At 44.0% G+C, this 22,218-nt stretch overlaps 1 long non-coding RNA gene across 1 annotated transcript; it reads left to right on the top strand.

The window, feature by feature from the left end:
• Positions 1–852: 852 nt before the first annotated feature.
• LOC309350926 lies at positions 853–21,740 on the top strand. The gene is made up of 3 exons (XR_014160605.1): positions 853–925; positions 19,477–19,552; positions 21,635–21,740. It is a non-coding gene; the product is annotated as an uncharacterized lncRNA (long non-coding RNA).
• Positions 21,741–22,218: the final 478 nt, after the last annotated feature.

Raw genomic sequence — 22,218 nt, 5'->3', positions numbered from 1 at the left:
GCCCGTTCTCCTGCTGATGAGTAGATGTTGGGTTGACTGAATGAATCATCTTGGATATTTTAATACACAATGGGTAGACTTCGACACAGAAGTTTGAGCTTTCACCCTGGCTTTCCAAAGAGTGAACGTTTTGACCAGACAAAAACAATACAGTAAAAATACCTTGCGGTTGGGAGGTAAGTCAGTGTGACACTCCTCAGAAGATACCAAGGATCCAACATAGACTTAGATCCCATAATTGCAAGAGTGAACCCTTTCTGACTTCTTTTGGAAGAAAAGGTTTAGTGTATTATTAGGATTTCCCTTTACTCCCCCCCCCCTTTTGGGGGGGGGAACAGGAAATGGAAAGAGTATATTGAAGGGTTTCATTTAAATTTGACTCCAAGTAGCTTCTTCAAGTAGCTTCTTATAAGGCTTTTTCAAGTGGCTCTTTCCTGAGCACAAGAATATACAGCAACTAAAACCATTAGAAGGGCCCAGAGGTGTTGATGTTGCCTGCTTGTGTGCTAGGTTCTGTGCCTCAAAAATGCCCACTCAACCTATGCATTTCAAAAATAAATTATTACTTTAATTATGCCACAGATCTCCAGTGCTCAGCTGTTATGCCCAAATTCTGTTGCAGTTAAAATAAAATAAAAGTTGATGGTGTGACCTATTTACATTATAAAAGTTGGGCAGAACTGAGCACTTTCTCTTGTATTTCACAATCGTTCTGCAGTGTTTGCATCCAGCCTATTTTGTTCTGATTTTCCTTGTCATAGGGGAAGTGGCAAGGAACGGCTCAAGGGATTGAAACCCTCAAACTTTGATTCAGCCATTCTCTCTGGCTTCTGTGATTTCTGTCGGATTTTCAAGCACATCTTCATAGCCACAAGGACTAGAAACCCACATGTTAACAAACAGAACGTTTATATTGTCAGCTGAGGTAAGGAATATGCAACGGCAACCGCCGGGAATGGAAATGTGATGTTTTGAATATTGTTGTGGGGAGAAACACCCGTTGAAAGATTTGCGAAGTCGGCTGCCTGAATGACTTGTCATTTATTTATTTATATTGAGAAATATCATGTGATTGTTTTCCAGGCAAAGCCTATCCAAAGCTTTTAAGATACAGGCATTGGGCTGGTCTTAATAGTGCTAGGCCTAGCACCCCATTGGTCCACCTTGCTCAGTATGGTGCGCACTGACTTGCCACTGGCTCTCCAGCCGTAGCTAGAGATGCGAGAGAATGAATCTGGGGCATGTGTTCTGCCACTGAGCTATGGCCCTTCCGATTTTCTTTTCTTTTTGCATGTCCATTTCACGAGAGGCTAGCATTCTAAGATGCTAGAGAACACCTCTAAAACTCTATTGCAACATAAAGAAGTGGATGGCACACCCTTTACTTTTTCTGCGTTCTGGTGGAATCCATACCAGTCCTAAGTAGGTCGTCCCTCTGAGTTCGGTGGGAGCTGCTGTGCAATACAGATGTTTAGGGTTGCAGCAATTACACTGAATTGAGTAAGATGGCTCAGATGCGAGTGCAGAATGGAGAGAGGGAAGGAGGGGCACCAAGCACAGTCTCCAGGCACTACTGCTTCCCCCCATCCCCGTCCCCGCTCCCTATTAACATTGAAATATTGTCTTGTGACATGTGCCAGCAGATATTTAGGAACAATATTTGCATCACGAGAGCCTCGTTGAACAGAACAACGCTGCAAAAAGGAAGGGGGGTGGGAGCTGTGAAAGTGCTGGCAGCCGGCACAGTTATTCAGCCTCTGGATGGGCTACTATCATTGTGGCAGAAAAGTACTGGAAACACAGATTTGTCCTCCAAGGCAATGCACTCTGTAATAAGCACCCCTTTGCACAATGTCTGGCAGTCGATAACAACCAAACAAGAAAGCCAATTGTACTGAAACAAATATATCTCAATGTACAAATGGGGTGTAAAATCCCATAATAAAAATGATTTTAATAAATAATAATTCGAAACTGGGAAACTGTTCCAAGAACAAGGCTTTGAAAATACCATTCAATCGAGTTTTCTCTCGCTCCGCTCAACATCCACAGTTGCCCTGGTTTCAAGTTTCAATCTCACCACATTTCTTTAAATATAATATCTCAGACCAGGGACTTAAGCAGTCAAAAGCAGCCCAAACGCCAGTTTGGAAAGACCCCTGGTTTCTACTTGATTTTATCTCATGACCGTTGGTTTTATAATATTGGCCTATTTACGTGGTTTCCAAAGTCATCTAGGTTTATGTTCCCGCCGAGCTTCTCAAATGGCTTTCCCGGTAGCGATATGATAACATAAGCTCAATTGCTTTGTTTACAGAGAAATCTTGGCATAAATACATAGGAATATTGAACGAGAACAATTGCCTTTAGCAGCCAACCCTGCAAGTCATCTGCAAGCTGTCATCAGGAACTGAAATGCGTCTGCATATTTGGTACCATGTTTGGCTCTCTAATCAAAACAATATGTAAACTGTTGGCAAGCAGGAGAGCTTACCAAGCCAAAATTATTTACAAGTTACATCTGTGCTTCTGGAGGTTTTCAGAGGAGGAAAAGTAAAAAGGGCAAACAGTTTAACAGCAAAGCAATGCCTAAGCCTTAGTTTTCCACATTCACAAGTGACTCATACATCTTTCTTTTCTTTGTCCTCCTCCTCCTCCTGCTGCTGCTGCTATTTCTTGGAAAGAGAAGAAACCATGGCCTAGTTCAAATATCTTCTTGTGGTCAAGGAGCAGATACATAGCTCTTCCATCCAATGGCGTAACACAGAGGGGGGCAGATTTTTTGGCTAAAGACGCTTTAAAAACTTTTAACAGTGTAATCTTATAAAGGTATAGTCAGAAATCAGCGCCACGAAATGCACTGGTGCTTACTTCCACAGAAGCAGTTACAGGATTACAAGTAGAATCTTTGCTCTGAAGAAAAGAACAGAAAACCTTCTTAAAAAAAAAACCTTTAAAAATTAAAACTCTTCACTTTTGACTGGAAGATGAGAGCGATGAAGAGAGCTTGCAACTACGAAATAGGGCAAAAGTAAAGTGCCAGCTCCCCTTTTAGTCTCCAGCTATTTGTTTTTACAATGGTTGCAAGTTTCCATTATAACACTTGCCTGCCTGAAAAACTCTGGCAAGACTTTGGTTTCCATGGTGACACTTCTTTTTCATACATATTTATCATTTAAAAGCAGAAAACCCAGCCTTCTTCTCCCCCCCTATCAGTGAATGCTACTTTTAGCACTTAATAACTGAAGTCAAAGCTGATTTATTTTTTATGTCAGTGTGTCTTAAACATACCCCTCCTATCGCTAAAAACTCATGGAATGGTACAGTCATTTTCTTGTAAGTAGTTTATTTAAGACATGACTTCTGAAAACATTCCCTCTCTTTCATTTCCAAACAAGAGAGTAGTTTCCTTCTTGAAATAGTTTTCAATTAACAGTATGGGCATAACTGGCCAAGTTCCCAAAAATACCATCCTGAATATGCAGGATGTAACCATCATCACATAACCTGGCTCAGGCTTTCACTGAGACTTTTTGAATGACGGTTGTTTTTTGGGTGTTTTGGAGGTTTTTTTATAAAAAAGGAAGTTGGGTTGAAATGAAAGAAAGAAAGAATCCTTCACGTTGAAGATTTGGCAGTAAATCTAATGACATATGACTACATGAAAATTTTGGAATTCACTTCCCTAGCTGGCATCCTTTTGAAGTTACACTATAATTGTCTATTCCACAACATGGGGAAGAATGAATAGCATTTTGGTTTCTTTTCCTGTTCCTGTACAGATTTTTAACTCTGACAGGGGTGGGGCACTAGCAGTGGCGGGTATTGGGGTCTCAAATTTCAGCAGCGCCTTGTGTGATGCTAAAAGTTGGCACTCACCCACCCAGTGTATCTGAAACCGTTTGCACTCCCCTAAATCTCCCTCTGGAGACTTATGGCCCTTGGGATGTTGTTGGACTCCAATTCTAATTACCCTAGACAGCATGGCCAGTGATCAGGGGGTGATAGGAATGGTAGAAGGCCACAGTGGAAGGCCACAGTTTTCCTCCCTCTGGTCTACCTGCTATTGGTTTCAGGATTTGGAAAGCAGTTAGAAGCACAACGAAGGAGATCCATGCAGCAAGCTGTAGTGTTCAAGTCCTTCTCAAGGACATGTTAAAAATCCAGAAGTCATAGTGTTGAAATACATTCGCACAAACATAACATCATTGGATTGGATCTAAAGAGCCCTTTCCTCTGGTGGAAGGAATATTCTTCAAATGCAGGGGTGGGGAACCTGTGGCCCCCATATATTCATGGCTACAGCTCCCACCATCACTGACCACTGGCCATGCCATCAGGGCCTGGTGAGAGTAGGAACCCAATGACAACTGGAAATGACTTGTTTTCCCACCCCATTTCAATGGAAGGAAGAGGTTTTGTGTCCTCATTTCCCTCCATATCGTTACCAATCTGTGGATGAACCACAAACAATTACCTTCGACCAGGGGCTCCAAAACCTTCACTCAGTTGTCCTTGATGACCTCTGAGTGTCAGGATTGTTGACTGGGAGATAGGGCATGTGGGCCTTCCATAGACACAGACAGGGCTTCCTGGTAGTCTGTAGCAATTCAACCTACATGAACAAACTTCTCAGGTGCAAGAGCCAGACATCAGGCATTGTGTTGTGGGAAATCTAAGATGGTGCCCGGCCCCAATAGTCAGTGAACATTCCATGAGCACTTTCAGACCTCATTAGGCTAGGGGGTTTTAGGGGGAGGACTTAGGGCTTTCTCCTAAATCTGTTTCTTGCACACTTCAAACCTCAGGGTTCTCCCAAAGCCTACTGATGCACCCCGCTTGTGCATGTGTGATCTGGTCCATATTGGCTTCATAAGTAATGACATAGGCTGAATATTGGAAATTGAAAGGTTGATACCCCCCCCAAAAAAATAATAATAATCAGGTTACAACAAATGGGCATTTGTTTTATTCACAGAGAAGTTCAAGAGATTTTAACACCTGAAAATTTATTGCACTTCACGTTTCACTAAAACTAAATTGGAAGAACCATCTCTCAACCTACTCTGGCGTGATCCACCCCTTTCTTTGTTTTCTCCACTTTCCTCCACCACAAGAATTTGCTTTTCCTTTCGTCACAATTTGGTTGATCGCACCATATGCAACTCATTCAGTCTGGAGCTTGATAAGATCTCCTGGATTTATTTATCTTCTATTGTACAGCTGAGGTGGTCTTCATATGTGCACTAATAATGTTTACATTTGCAAAATGGAGCACAGACATTCTGCTGGGGTGAAAGATCACAAGGTCAACAAAACACAGAGATTAGATCGTCTACCTAAGCAGACTGCAATGCAGTCAAACGTCAGTGATCTTGATGTGTATCTTTGTATTTTACTATCTTAAGCCAAGATGCTACTTCGATGAGCAAGTTTCTTAATTGTCTAAGTTTTCACTTCTGTGTCACTTCCACCATCAATATGTAATGGCAAAAATAAAAAATAAAAAGTGAGGGGAGCTTATCTCTTAGTTAAGATGCCGTGACAGCAGCTGTCCTCCGTTTGGTGTCATCAGCATTGGCTGGGTCTGATGGAAGTTGGCACCCTGTTGAGAAAGGCAGCAATTGAGCAATGATCCTCACAAGCCAGCTTCATCACTTGTTATGATTGTTTAAGCCTTGAACCACCACCAACCTTAAGGCAATGGTTCTCAAATTTTGTACCTCCAAGGAACGCTGTCCACATCAACCCACCCAATGTAATTGACATGAAATATTGTTGCATGACAGAGAATTCTGAGGATGCTGTAGGCCAGGTTGAGTCCCCATCATATCTCACAATTGGCTAAGCTCAGTGCTGTTTTTTCTAGAAAAGAGGTAGTGTAACTCACCATGAACCTTGTTCTCTTAGAATGGCAATGACACTCACCGGAGAGGTGCTGGAACTGAGTTCCAGCTGGAAAAAAAGCCCTGGCTAAGCTGCTTGGGGTAAATGGGAATTCTAGTCCAACAGCACAACTGGTGACTCAGGGTTAGATACAACTTCTAGACCAGGCTTCCTCAACCTTGGCCCTCCAGATGTTTTGGACTACAATTCCCATCATCCCTGACCACTGGTCCTGCTAGCTAGGGATCATGGGAGTTGTAGGCCAAAAACATCTGGAGGGCTGAGGTTGAGCAAGCCTGTTTTAGACCACATATTCAGTTCATATAGTGTTGTTGTCAAGTCTGTTGGGTCTTGACATGGCCATGCTTAAACTGAGAGTATAGTTTACATGTACACCCAAAGTCCAGCAACTGTACTCAGCAAGGGAAGATTGATACTGGTAGCTGGGCAAGCCAGCATTCAGGAGACTTCTCCAGCATGATTAATTTTCTTTCACAGCCCTGGATCACATCCTCACATTTGGGGAAAGAGACCACGTATTCCAAAGAGGAGATGGAGTAGGAGAAGACCAGCACATGAAGAAGCCATCCTCTCACCACCTCCTTAACCTGAGGACATTGTTCTTATCATCATCCTCGGACTCTAAGCACTGAAATACAGAAACCAAAACAGAGTCATAGCCCCACGCCCTCAATGCTGTTGGAACGAAAAGCTGCTAAATCAAATAAGGGCCCTTTAACTAGAGGCCTCTTGCAGTGAGGGGTGGAGCTAGTCACTCAAATTGCACTGCTTTAAACCTCAGAATTACCTTTTGTTGAAGGAACATTTGTGTCTGCAGCCTAAGTTCCAGTTGGAGCTGTCTAGGGTTGAAATGGAACTCCGGCTGCCTGAGAGAACCAGTGTGGTGTAATGGTTAGAGCATCCAAATACGATCTGGGAGACCAGGGTTTAAATCCCCACTCATTTGTTAAGCTCACTGTGTAATCTTGGGCCAGTCACTGCCTCTGAGTCTGATTTACCTGACAGGCTGTTGTGGAAATTAAATGAGGCGAGGAAGAACAATGCACATGAGTGTTTCTCAAAACTGTCTGAGGTGATGGACTGGCAGTTCCCCTGTGCCTCATGTGCCAGGAACTGGGGCCATATTTGGTTCCTGAAGCATCCTAACCCAACCTGAGCTGTGATGGAGTTGTCGCAGACCAGGAGCCTATGAATAATGAACTGGCACCTGTCTATGGACCACAACTTTGAGTAGCACTGATGTACACCACCTTGAGCTCTTTTGGGGAAAGGTGGCATAAAAGCACAATAATAGATAAACAATATTTAAAGGTAAAAACGGTAAGGTAAAGGACCCCTGGACCGTTAAGTCCAGTCAAAGGCGACCATGGGGTGTGGCAGTCATCTCGCTTTTCAGGCTGAGGGGGCTGGCGTTTGTCCACAGACAGCTTTCTGGGTCATGTGACCAGCATGACTCAACTGCTTCTGTGGCAACGGAACACCATGATGAGTGCCAGAGTGCACAGAAATGCCATTTACCTTCCCACCACAGCGGTACCTATTTATTTATTTGCACTGGCATGCTTTCAAACTGCTAGGTTGGCAGGAGCTGGGACAGAACAACGGGAGCTCACCCCATCGTGGGTATTCAAACCACCGACCTTCCGATTGGCAAGCCCAAGAAGCTCAGTGGTTTAGACCACAGCGCCACCCATGTTCCTCTCTAAATAATATTTAGAGAACCCCAACTCGCCTATTATCTCCAAACCTCCCCTATAATTCCCAGAGGTCCAGGGGAAGAGGGAATCACTCAAACATCAGTTTAAGGCTGTTGTGCAGATACGCCCAGCAAAGTTGACTCATGAGCTCAGAATACATCTGCGAGTGCATTTATCTTGTTCAGAATAAATATTTTGCTAAGGTAAATGGTACAGTTTTGGATGAGGGTGGATAACGTGAGCCCTTGATAAAAACGAGCCATGTGTTTTCTTAGGGCAAAGTTATCTCATTTCACAGGGTGCAGGCTCAATCAAATCCATATGTACTCATATTTTTAGGTTTTTGCATTGCGTATGATGAGCTGAATCCCACAAGGCGCTGACATAAGGTCTCAGCAATTCATTTCCCATTCCTGAAGCCAAATCTGGTAGTTGAACAACCAGATGTTGATGAGCCTAATTCTTCATGTCTGTTATAATTAACTTTCTTTACACATGGGCAGACTTCAGCGTTGCAGTTCTTAATTCCTATCTTTACATACTTCCTGCACTAAATTTCTTTCTTCCACCTCTTGTGTTCTTGCAGCTTGTGCCCAGTGTCTCTTCCTCTGTCCCACACCCAACTATTATTTTACAGATAACTTCTTAACACTGTAGTCCTCTTCTTGCCTACTCGGAAGTAAGTCCCACAGGGTTCATTCCCACGTCAGTGGGTAAAGGACTGCAACTTAAAATGAGTTTTACCAATAATAAATGAATAGCTAACATTCCTTTGCATTGACCCAACATTGCTGACAAAGGGCAGAAAGCCTGGAAAACACACCCCTTGGTTTTTATCTTGATGCATTAGTTTTATCTTGACACACTGACATTTCTTACTGAGACTGGATGTACTCTAAAGAGGGGGTAAAAAGTAGATTGGGGCTTTTGGATGATTTACAAGAGAGGAGCAGTTGAACAGTAGGAAAGCAATTGTTTAACACTAGTAATAGCAAGACAGCTAACTCTTTTTTATTTAAGAAAAAGAAAATGAGGAAAGGGAGGTGATAGATATGTATAATATTATACATGGCATGGGTAAAATTGGACAGATCTCTCTCTCTCTCTCTCTCTCTCTCTCTCTCTCTCCCTCTCCCCTAATACCTGAACTCATGGTCATCCAAAGAAACTGAATGTTGGAAGATTTGGGACAGACAAAAGGATGTATTTCTTCAAACAGCACATAGCTAAACTTTGGAATTAGTTCCACAAGATGTAAGATGACCACCAACTTGGGAAGCTTTCAAAGTGGGTTGGACAAACTAATGGTGGATCAGGCTATGAATGGCTATGTTTTGCCTCCACTGTCAGAGACAGGTTGTGTTGTTGCTGTTGTTGTTTTGAATCTGTCCATCTTGAAAGACAATGGAATGTGCCTCTGAGGATGAATTCCAACCACTACATTAGCAGCAGCAAAGTGACCTCCCTGGGGTGCAAGCCTGGGGAATGTGTATGGAGGTCCTGGGCTGCCTAGATAGCAAGACCCCCCTTGTGGCCTCACTGATGTGGTCCAAATGAAAGCAGAGCAATACATTTGGAACCAGCTTGGCTGCAGGAGTTGCTGGAAGAAGGCATACAAGGCACCATCCAATCAGCGGTGGAGGAAGCCTCTTGGGCACCTGGGGCGCAGTGCCCAGGGGCAGGGTGAACTGCCCATAGGGACGAGATGTGGCGCCCATAGGGACAAGGCGTGCAGCGGGGCCTCAGCTGCCCTACAGCTGGGGGGAGGCAGTGGGCAGACAGCGTGAAACCTGCGGGCGCCTAGGCGCGTGGCTTGTGCGCACTGCAGGCCCCACGGTGACGAGTGCTGCTTGCTATTTTGTCACCCCTGTCAGGGTGGCACCCGGGGCTGACCAAACCCCCCTTAGTACTCCCCTGCATCCAACTATCTTAGGGATTCCACTCTGGATTTGTGCAGGGTTCACTCCTTAGCACAGGGGTCAGCAATTTTTTTCAGCGGGGGGCCGGTCACTTCCCCTCAGACCTTGTGGGGGACTGGACTATATTGGGGGGGGGTGAACGAATTCCTATGCCCCACAAATAACCCAGAGATGCATTTTAAATAAAAATGCACATTCTACTCCTGTAAAAACACCAGGCAGGCCCCACAAATAACCCAGAGATGCATTTTAAATAAAAGGGCACATTCTACTCATGTAAAAACACACTGATTCCTGGACTGTCCGCGGGCCAGATTTAGAAGGCGATTGGGCCAGATCCGGCCCCGGGGCCTTAGTTTGCCTACCCATCCCTTAGCATTTTCTTTTCCTGACGATATCCCACAAGGCAGCGGAGGTTTTCTTTCTCTAAGGTGGGCTACATTCCCAGCCCCATCTGTCCCTGGCTTCCCTTTACAGCATGTGGAGAAACTGCCTTCTTGACTATTGGACCCACTGTTGGTTTTGTTGGCCCAATCTGCTGGAGCCTGTCTTCACACGCAGGGGAAGTCCCTAACTCATTGAGGGTTTGAGACCCATCAGCTACCCTCACCTGGTTTAGCCAGCCAGTCAAAGCCATTCTTGGGGTGTGGCTGCCATTGCATGCTGATAGCTTCCAGGAGCCACTGGTGGGGGCAGGGTAGGGACCAAAGGTGTACAAACTACCCCAATATATGCCTCTGGACTAAAATTACAAGTTGGGAGAGTGCTGTCAGGTCCTGCTTGCAGCATTTCTCTGAGCATGTTGCTGGCTATGGTGAGAACAGGATGTGGGGCTAGATGGACCTTTGACATGATCCAGTGAGGCTCTTAAGCTCTTACCCCCATTCCAAATGAGAATCCCAGATTTGTAGTAATTCACATGTATTGTTCAAGCAGGTCATCCCAGTGTATGGATCATGGGGTGCAATAGATAATGGACTCCGCAAGCTGAGACACTTGTTTGTATCTGGCTCCACCTCCAGCCAGTTGTTTGCATCTGGCTTCGAGTTATTAGAACTTAAGTGTTCTAGCATAAATCAAATTAGGTCCCACAAACCTATTGTCTCCCTATTCTTGCTCTCCAAAACCAGCATATGCTTGTGGTTAGATGTATATGCTCAGAAAGGAGGTGGAAAACTATTTATTGGGCTGTCTCCACTGCTGAAGCTTCCTATATTTTGTCAGTTAAGTGGAAGCATATAAGCAGAAGTTCAAGAAAAGCAGCAACATGGGGTCAGACCAAGACCATCAAGGGGATCTGATATGGAGAATTGTTGCATCCTGTGGTGGCTTTGCCTTTCTTGATGAGAACTTAAGTTCTTTCTGAAAAGAACTTAAGCTCATGCAAGTTGGGGCACTCAGTTTTCACTGATTACCCCTGTCATCCCTCCCAAACTGTTAGGGGTCCCTCTAGGTAATTTAGTCAGTAGGTGGGATTGATGAGTATTGGGTAGCTTGACTCAAACGACCAGAAGAAACACTTCCTCTTAAAACAGAGATACTCATTGGATGCAGTCCTAAGATTAGAATAAATATGAATTACAGCAGCATCCTGAACTGTCAAGCAATGAATGAGTTACAGTGGTACCTCGGGTTAAGTACTTAATTCGTTCAGGAGGTCTGTTCTTAACGTGAAACTGTTCTTAACCTGAAGCACTACTTTAGCTAATGGGGCCTCCTGCTGCTGCTGCGCCGCCGGAGCACGATTTCTGTTCTCATCCTGAAGCAAAGTTCTTAACCTGAGGTACTATTTCTGGGTTAGTGGAGTCTGTAACCTGAAGTGTATGTAACCTGAAGCGTATGTAACCCGAGGTACCACTGTATTAGCTAAACCGTTGCACTATCAAAATAATTCTTTTCTTTTCTTTTCTTTTTTAGTTAGCCAGCTCTTTAGCAGCAAACCTAGTGCTGCATCCGTTCAATAGTATTATTTTTCCATTTAGAACCAATGCACTAAACAACAGATTAGCAGAACTGGGCAGGTAACATGAGTGGGATTGGACCTCCTTTTTAATATCTACGGAAAGTTAGCAAAATGAGATATTGCTATAGCTCACTATGATACAATCTAGACAATATTAAGAATGGCATTGAGCCTGTTCGTTTAAAGCACTTTAAAGGAACCTTCAAGGGAGTGTCAAGAACAAACTCCAACCAAAAATAATATTGCTATATAAGATGGGTGAAAAAAAGATTGCAGGTTTCTCCTTTTATGTCCTGTTGAAATTCACATACTTGGGCAGCAGGAATATCAACATAGGATTCAATCATATTATCTTGGAGTAAAGTAAACTATTAGAAACGTATGTTTTACTGTGAGGATCACGTTAACCAGTGTAGGAAATATTAAGGCACAGTGCAGCAACATATAAATTAGATTATTTTTAATTAAATAACAGCTGCAGTTGTCAGGCATACATACTATGCTTCTGAAGCTCCTCTGTTTGCTATGTGTAGACCACAGCATAAATGCCTGCATGTGGCAGAGAAAGCAGCCATATTGGTAGAGCTTCTTTGAGGGTGAAATAGAAGTTCATAAATACCATCTCCGCCAGCTGTTTCACCTCTCCTTTAACACCATTATGCAGAGCATAACTAGGATGCATAGGAAACTGACCACGCAACCGTGTCCTTGCAGGTCCTAAAACCATCGAATCTGCTTTAAATAGCCATAATTGGTGATTTGTTAGACCAAGGGTCTTCTTCAGATCAATGAGAGCAGCTTGAGTATATCGATTGCTCTCCATGCCTATGAAAATACGATTTATTACCACGGGAACAATAGTAGACTGGACAGAAATGCTGCGCTTCATCCCACCCAAAGGCCACCTCATTAATAGGTGAGCCAACCCCAACTTAACCCAAACATGGCAGGGAGAAAGTTGGGAGAAGTACCACTGTTCCATTAAAAACAAATAATAGTAGTAAATTTATAATAGGTTAAATGTGATGCATACAGATTTTTTTTAAAAAAAATAAATACAAGAAACCTGTTACCTTAGAGCATGTGCGTGCACACACACACTCCCAACACTGAGAGAAAAGAAGCAATATATTCCATGGCAGTCATTTAATGTGCTTGTTTTCGAGATAGAAATCTTATGTAAGTGTTCTTTATCCTGTTCACTTTTCAACAAGTGAAGTGAAGCGTCAACTGTTCCAACATTTCAAGTTGTATTATACCATTTTAGCAGTCACGGCTACCACCAAAGAATGCTGGGACATGTAGTTTGTTAAGGATGCAGAAAGTTGTTAGGAGACCCCCAATTCCCTTCGTGGAGCTACAGTTCGCTGAGCGGTTAGCAGTCAATTCTTCTTTCCACAGAACCCTGGGAATTGCCTCCCCATGATGGGAATAGGCATCTTCTAGGCGTGACTCTTCAAACCAAGATTGATGCTGTTTGCTGCTGCTGTCACCCATTTGACAGAAACAAAGCATTTTGGGTATTTTACAGGTTTCATAATTAAAACCAATTCACCAATTACACTGCACAGAACAAAGAAAGGTTGTCTCGGAAAATTAATGGCCTCATTGTGCAATTTCGGTTTTAAATCAAAGTTGACAAATAAGGCTGGGACATGACTGTATGTGAACCATAGGGCACTTTTTGCATATATAAACACAAATTAGCATTTCATGGCAATTTGTTAATTTAATTAGGTGTTTTCAGCTTTTATTTTCAGTATTACTTAAGCAGAACGCCCCTATTTAGAGCGTTTAGATGAAGGTCACATGAGTGAATCTTGTTTTGCCAGGTGGACTGTCTAGCATGGACAGTATCTTGATAAAAAACAGCTGCAAGGGCCTGATACAGGCTATGGCTGAACTGTGCAAACAAATATATCTTGGCCCCAGATACTTGCCACATCTGCCAACAATTAGTTATCTATCAGAACTGGGAAGGGGCACAGAATAAGCACGATCTGATTTCAGAATAAGCAAACAAACAAGGGACCCAGCATCATTATTCATCAAGGATGTGGAGTTACCTAACTTGTAGACTCAGGCTCAAACCTGTCAATCGGTAAAGTTTAACGTGAAGTATTAGATGACAAAAGATCTTACTCTCTGAATGCTTTGCAGATGTCCTGGGATTTTAGTAACCAACCTGCCTGACAATGATTTCTGCCTGGTAGTCAGCTGGGTTGCCCAGTATTGGTGATCACTTACTTCCTTTCACGTTAGAAGGTAAAGGTAAAGGGACCCCTGACCATTAGGTCCAGTCGTGGCCGACTCTGGGGTTGCGGGGCTCATCTTGCTTTATTGGCCGAGGGAGCCAGCATACAGCTTCCGGGTCATGTGGCCAGCATGACTAAGCCGCTTCTGGCGAACCAGAGCAGCTCACAGAAACGCCGTTTACCTTCCCGCTGGAGCGGTACCTATTTATCTATTTGCACTTTGACGTGCTTTTGAACTGCTAGGTTGGCAGGAGCAGGGACTGAGCAACGGGAGCTCACCCCGTCATGGGGATTTGAACCGCCAACCTTCTGATCGGCAAGTCCTAGGCTCTGTGGTTTAGCCCACAGTGCCACCCGCGTCCCTCCTTTCACATTAGTCCTTACTTAATTATGTATCTTCATCTCTGTTTGAGTCTCTCACCTCTGCTCATAACAGAACTTGTGTTGCCTTCACAAATAAGGCATGTTCAGATTGGCAGGGTTACATCTCTCACCTCGGTTCTGCCAATGCTGTCTTCAGCTGTTCTACAACTCCATTAGGAACATGGAGAGCAGCATTATCCAGAGTAGGGATGTTATAGAAAACCACATGAACGGAAATGGAAGTGGAAATTGCTGCAGTTTTTGTTGCCATCTTGGCTGCCTCTTAGCGCAGACCCAGGTCATTAAGCCTGAGCTTCCACAGCTGCCAGCCGCCATGAACCAACACTGGCAGGATTGGCAGCAACAGCAGAAGATCTGTTCTATGCTTATGATAATATTTTATTCTTTTGTTAATTATGCTGTTTTAAATGTGCATTTTATATGTGACTTCCTTTAGTAATGTTTTCTTTTGAAATGTTATTTTTTAAAATAAAATGTTAACTTTTCTGTGTTAAATGTGCATTCTGTAGTTGACCTGCTTTGCAATGTTTTATTTTGAGCTCTTGAAGATAATATTTTAGTTTCCAGTTAATTATGTTGCTTTGGATGTATACTTTATAGTTGGCTTTCTTCTGGATTGTTTTATCTGATGTTTTAATGTGTTGCAAACTGCTTGGGATATTTTTTTTTCTTAAAAATTTAAATGTCAGGCCTGAGGAATTCTCTCCCTCCCCCCAATGGCACCAAGAACAGGCATAGGCAAACTCGGCCCTCCAGATGTTTTGGGACTACAACTCCCATCATCCCTAACTAACAGGACCAGTGGTCAGGGGTGATGGGAATTGTAGTCTCAAAACGTCTGGAGGGCCGACAAAGAAGCAGGGAGGAAACAACAAAGTTCTTACTTATTATTTTATTCAGTCAACACGGTGAAAGGCAAGAAATCCAGTCATTCCTCCATGATGGCGTTGCTCGCACTGAGCTCCTCCCCCTTCCCTTCTAGCAACAACACCTGCCTCTACAGCCTTCACCTGTGGACAATTGTCTTTGTGCCGTTTGTTCCTGCACCCTTAAAGAACGTCATGTATTGGGAGAAGGGGGGGTCAGCTATGCTGTCCTAGCTGCTCTGCCTTCCCTCCTCCTTCTCCTAAAACCTCATAACTCTGCTGTTCACCTGTCTCTGAGCTATTATCTTCATCAAAACCCTGCTGTAATTTGAGACTGCCTTCTTCCTCTCTCGAAGCTACAGGAGAAGGCGGGGTGATCCCCACCATTCCTCCTCCTCTTCATTCCAGTAGTATAGAAATGAAACACAAAATTCTAATACTACTACTAATAATAATATTCCTAGCTCTACCAGGAGATGTCTGAGGATGAGCTTAGCTACCATTGAGTCATAATATCCTTCCTCAAATTGGGTGCCCTAACGGTTTTTTGGGACTATAGTTCCCACTATCCCTAATGGCTGGCCTATCTGGCTGGGGCTGGTGGGAATTTGAATCTTGATATCTGGAGGGCGTCAGGTTGAGTAAAGCAGGGCCAAACTAACAATGACAACACTATACTCCCACATTATGAAGTTCTTCTTTCACATTATGAAGTTCTTCTGTTGCCCTTCCACTGACAAGCAACCTTCCCAACATCTCTGAATTGAGTCTGAAACCTCTCTGTGTATGCACTTGTGTGTTTGTGCATGTGTGTGTAACAATCAGAAAGTTGCTCCAGATATCTGTGGTTATAGTAAACAGAGCAAACTGGTTATTGATCCTGGTTATTGTACTGGCTCTAAGAAATCAGAGAGGAGCAAATAGGCCACAAACTCTGCAATATAGCAGGCACAATGAAATTTACAGAATTTGTTTGGAATAAGGAGGTTGTGGATTGCACGGTGTCATGACCATTAATTCAGTACATGATGACATTTGGTCTTTGGGATCACTTAGCCTTATCACTAACCTCCAACGGTGCTCTCATTTACAGTCAGTTTTGTGATCTGTGACCTGCCTTATGTGCTAACTACCATCCACTATTAGGGAGTATGCAGAGATTCTTGTTCATTATATTCACCTGAAGCAGTTTCATGAATGCCAGAGAACATTCATTATACAAAAAGGAAGTAAATAAATGATAGATAAATAAATGATTGTAGCTCATTTTTGCACACAAAGCAGGATATTTACAGAGATTTGATCCCTTTTTAAACAGTTGCATTTCATGTTCTCTTTTTCTATGGGAAGATTGTAATTATGAACTAATACTTCACACACACACACACACACACACACACACACACACACACACACTTACTTTTCAACATTCTGCCTTGATATATTCATACTGATTTGGGGGGTGGATTTCCCCCCCCCTAATGTGTGTTCAGAAACAACTTTTGATACAATCAAAGACATTGCAGTACCTGCCTTGCTCTTCTCCTGGGCCCTGTGAATGACACAGTAACAAGACTCCACGCAACAATCTCCCTTATTTTGCTGTGTTTTCCATGGAGGATTTTTGTGTGACACCCAATGCTTATAATAGGGAAATTACAGTGCCTGTCAAATTGATGCTCAACTCAACTGTGCTTTTGTGGGATAGTTTCCTTGTTCTTTGAAAAATTATATTTCCCAAAATGCCAACTTATTTGTATCAAGTTGAGTTAAAGACATTCATTATCACCAAGTCTTGTTTAAAACAGTCAAAATAAAAGCAAGTCATTTACTGGCTGATTCTTTTGCAGTCATTTCAGAGGTCTCAAAGTCAACTTTAGTTGTTTCTCTCCCCCCAGCCCTCCTTCATTTTAATCCATCACTTAAGCCTTTCATAACACTCTCGAGCTGTCAAGAGTTGTATACACCACCAACGTAAATATACAGTATTAAATGTAATAAATAACAAAAGGGCAAAATTATCCTCCTAGATCAACCTGCTGGTGCTTAGCTTTCATAAGTCAGCCCTCGCTCCATGTTCCAATCACTCCTCCTCCCCAATGCTAAATACACGCATGCCAGGATGCTTGAAAAATATTGCAAACTTTGTAGACAGGTGTTTTGACACATTTCGAAAATTGTAAGCATGTCGCTCCCGATATTGCAATTGCTACTGAAGGATGCTTTCTGCTAAAAAGAAGGACTTGGCTTAGATTGTATGGCTTATTGGATACATTGGTAGTCATGTGGCTTTCTTGGTGGCCATTTTCAGAGGCAAGCAGGTGATGTGGGCAGCCAGGCAGGTCAGCAGGAAAGGCATTCTGAAAGCAGTGTAGTTTTTACCTCAACAGGAGATGTCTCATACTAAGGTGCCAGGCCCAGTGTTGTAAGGCACACTTCCTCCCCAAAACATCCATTATCTTCCCATGCAACCTAAAAATGATCATGCAGGAGGACTCTAGCCTTAGCTAAAGGATCTGCGCTGGCTCCCAGTACATTTCCAAGCACAATTCAAAGTTTTGATGCTGACCTTTAAAGTCCTAGACAGCCTTGGTCCTGTATACCTGAAGGAGCATCTCCACCCCCATGGTTCAGCCCAGACACTGAGGTCTAGATCCAAGGGCCTTCTGGTGGTTCCCTCATTGCAAGAAGTGATGTTACAGAGGGCCTTCTCAGTAGTTACACTGGCCCAGTGGAACACCCTCCCATCAGTTGCCAAAGAGATAAAGAACTACACAACTTTTGGAAGACACCTGAAGGTAGCCCATATTGGGACGTTTTTAATGTTTGATATTTTATTATGTTTCTATATGTGTGGAAGGGATGCGGGTGGGGCTGTGGGTTAAACCACAGAGCCTAGGACTTGCCGATCAGAAGCTCGGCGGTTTGAATCCCTGCGACGGGGTGAGCTCCCGTTGCTCGGTTCCTGCTCCTGCCAACCTAGAGCAGTTTGAAAGCGCTTCAAAGTGCAAGTAGATGGTCACATGACCTGGAAGCTGTACGCCGGCTCCCTCAGCCAATAAAGTGAGATGAGCGCCGCAACCCCAGAGTTGGTCACAACTAGACCTAATGGTCAGGGGTCCCTTTACTTTTACCTTTATATGTGTGGAAGCCACCCAGAGTGGCTGGGGCAACCCAGCCAGATGGGCGGGGTCAAAATCATCATCATCAATCTTTCTCTCACACAGTGGAGGCTGCTGCATTGGGGTGAATGGGAAGCTGCCCCACAAAGCTCAGTCTGCCCTCATCCAGCCCCCCACCTGTTTCCTTTCCTACTTGCAAATAATCCAGGGGTTGGCACTGCCTGTTGGCTTTCTCGTCCTTAGTCTCAGACTAGATGGGCCTTTTACCTGATCCAGCATGGCTGATGAACTTCAGATGTCTTCTAAAAGTTAGATAGTTGTTTATTTCCTTGATATCTGATGGGAGAGCATTCCACAGGGTGGGTACTACTGCCGAGAAGCACTGGATTGGCTCTGCTGGTGCACTTGGGCCACACCAAAAACATCAGTCTGTAACAGTGCAACCAGTATATACAATCAGGCTTTGGTAGTGCACATAGTAGCATGGATTTATTAATAGGAGGAATACACACTCACAGAGAGAGAGAGAAAAATAGAGAGGGAGAGGTGGGGGGAAAGCGCCATCAGGTTGATTTCAGCTAGTTTTGATAGCAGGTAGGGTGTTTTACCATTTTAGACTTGTTGAATGAGCCCATTCAATATGATTCGCAGAGAAGCTGAAATCAGGTCAGCAAGAGAAAATGTCAAGATGTTTCAAATGCAAGGCTCAATGAAAGTGGTGTTCTAAAAGAGGTCACTGACCTATCCGTGGTATCTGATTCTGAACCATTTTAGGCAGCCTCTCTGAAAGTATATGATAAGCTTGTATATTCCATTGACTTCAGGAGCTGATGAAGATTCACGGGAGTCTGAAAGATTGTTATGTGTGATCTCTGTCTTGCCTGCTCTGCAGCTGTAAAACCAGGGTGGTTTGTTGGTTTGCTTTTTTGCCAAATGTATGTGGCGAAGCCGTGTGTGTATGTGAAAAAAAGAGAGCGCATTTCTGTAATTAGTGTGGGGAAAGATCAGAAAGCAAGATTGTTATGCTTCTTGCAACAATAAAAGGACATATTCCTAACATCCCACACCATTCTTTCAACATACCCTCCTGTGCAAGGGGCTTTAAACTTCCTACTTCCAGGGTCTACTTGAGAAACTCCAGGCCCTATCTGCATGTTCTAGTGTAGGTTTGCTCAAAAAATCTACCCCCATGGCTTACCCGATAGACCCTCAAGGTCCACTACCATGCTCTAGTGTAGGGTGCTTCAAACTCCGTTTTCCAAGGGCCCACCAGGGAATTACTCATGTCCACCAGTAAAGATACAATCATAGTAAATGGTTATTCAGCATCATCAAATCCTGATATTGGTGGCATATCTTGCAGGAGGAGCAGTCGAGCAGCAGCAGCCAAGCACAGGGTGAAGGGGACAGTGAAGAGGAGGTGATGAGGGAAAATCCAGGTGAGGCCCCCAGGTGCGGGTTGTTTAAATGGCCTGGGAGCAGAACTGAGGGAAGCTCTGTCAGTACCACCCCCAAGCTGTGATCCAAGCCTGTTCGTAATTGGAAAATTTGTAGACAGGCTTGGATTCAACACCTGATAGGCAGTGGGGGCATTGTGCCCACCCACACAGGTAGGGAACCACCTCAAGTCTCCCCTGTGGGGTTTTTTGGGAGCAGCTGCCAGGCCTGCAATGCTGCCGCACTTCGAAGGTAAGCGGGCCTGTGGCACTCCATGCTGGCTGAGTCTTCCTTCCACTTGGGCCAGCAGGTGGCTAAGGCTGTTGGGCATTGTGTCATAACATTCTTCATCTTTTCTGCTCCCTCTACCGCTTCTTTTGGGCTTCTCCTTCCCTTCTGGTGCAGCTGCAACAGCAAGATGAGAAAAGAGAAAGCCAGCTAGCATGTGGTGACATGTTCAGCATTCCGTGAGGGAAGGCAAGCAAGGGGTATGTGCCTTCAGCCTTGCTGTGATCCACAGTCTGAGCACACAAGAAGAGGGACCATAACAGGCCCCTGTGCACACAGAAAGGGGTCTGGGATCATGGGATGGGAGAGTGTGTTGGATGCGGGTGGCACTATGGTCTAAACCACTGAGCCTCTTGGGCTTGCTGATCAGAAGGTCAGCAGTTCCAGTCCCCGTGACAGAGTGAGCTCCTGTTGCTCTGTCCCAGCTCCCACACCAGTGCAAGTAGATAAATAGGTACCACTGTGGTGGAAAGGCAAATGGCATTTCCATGCACTTTGGCTTCCATCATGGTGTTCTGTTGCACCTGAAGCAGTTTAGTCATGCTGGCCGCATGACCCAGAAAGCTGTCTGTGGACAAACACTGGCTTCCCTGGCCTGAAAGCGAGATGAGCACCACAACCCCAAAGTCACCTTTGACTGGACTTAACCACTCAGGGGTCCTTTATCTCTACCTTTCTTTATGGGGGAGTGTGTAGTGGAGGAAAGCATCCTGTCCAGCACATAGCCCTCTGCATAAAAAACTGCACCTACATAGACTTGCACACGTACAAAGAGGCTGTGCTTTTTACAGGGTCTCAAACCACGCAGATGCCTTTAAGCACATTGCAGACGTGCATCACACATACACATAGGAGATAACTTGGGAAAGGACTCTAGATTCAGGTAGGTAGCCATGTTGGTCTGACGCATTCGAAATAAATTAAAAAATTAAAAAATTGTCCAGTAGCACCTTAGAGACCAACTAAGTTTGTTCTGGGTATAAGCCTTCGTGTGCATGCACACTTCTTCAGATGCAATCCTTCTCCCCGCTACATGAATTTATTGCACAGATTTATTGACTGTAGGATCATGTCAACAGTGCAAAAGTCGAGACTGTAACTCAGCTGCAGCTATTCATACCGCCTCTTCCCCTCCCCAATAAATTTGATGGCCTTTTAGTTAGTTTTAGATAGCCATTTCTTGACCTAGCCTAGTTATAATGATAAAGAGGAAGGAGTTATGGAGTTCCCTCAATCCCTTTGGAAGAAAAACTGAAGCAAAGTACAGTGATACGTTGGTTTAAGAACAGCTTAGTTTATGAAAAACTTGGATTAAGAACGCTGCAAACCTGGAAGTAGCTGTTTTGGTTTGTGAACTTTGCCTTGGAATAAGAACATGTTTCGCTTCCTGTTGAGTGCGTTCCGTTTGTAAAGTGAGTCCCCTGCTGCTGTGGGAAAGCACGCCTTGGTTTAATAATGCTTTGGTTTAAGAAAGGACTTCCAGAACAGATTAAGTTTCGTAAACCAAGGTACCACTGTAGATGCTTGCTGGACATTATTGAACTGCATCTCCCATCAGACTCAGCCAGCACAGACAATGTTCATGGGATGTTGGAGTCCAAAAGCATCTGAAGTGCATCATGTTGGCTACCGCTGAACAAATAGATAAATAAAATCCAAGTCTGTCGGTGTGAACGGCATACGGTCAGTTGCTTCACATATTCTGTACTTTTAACCAAGGGCAAAAGATTCTTCTGTGTGCATATCAATATACTGGTGGTCTACTTATGCCTTCAACCTTTTCTTTTGTGTTGCAGATATAGGCAGTGCTATTTTTCTAGAAAAAGAGGTGCCAGAACTTCTCCTTTGTTCTCCTGGAATGGCAATGGTGCCTACCTGAGAGGTGCTGGAACTGAGCTCTGGTGAGTTCCAGCTGGGGGCAGGGGGAAGCCTTGAGTATAGGGCAAGCTTTGAGGTTTGGTTGCAATTTGGGAGTGGTTCTGAGTTCTAGCCCATTACCAGAAAGCCTCTGGAAGCAAAACTTCATCCCCCCAGTTTGACAATGCCTGCTACCACATCTCTCCCCCCCCTTTCCCTGCTGAAAAATCAAAGAAATGGTTAGAAAGGATGAAGTAGGTAAAATGTAAATTAAGCAGTGACAGTTCATTTACACTGCTTTTATTCGTATTCATCACTATGCGTTAAACTCCTGTCACAGCTGCTTTGTGAGTCATGGATCCTATGAATTTACATGGTGCATGACCTCTGCCACCCGGGCATTTATCTGGTTATATGAGCAGGGAGCATGATAGTTTTAGAGTCAGCATTTAGTTCTGATGTGTGATTTTGGTGATGCATCTAAAATTGCAGGCAAGATTAAAGCGTTTGAACTCTCGTGAAA

Source organism: Podarcis erhardii (genome assembly GCF_964252035.2).
Source record: "Podarcis erhardii genome assembly, chromosome: 10".
NCBI classification, from domain to species: domain Eukaryota; kingdom Metazoa; phylum Chordata; class Lepidosauria; order Squamata; family Lacertidae; genus Podarcis; species Podarcis erhardii.
Note: the sequence above shows the minus strand (reverse complement) of the source record. Positions and strands in the feature narration are given on the sequence as shown.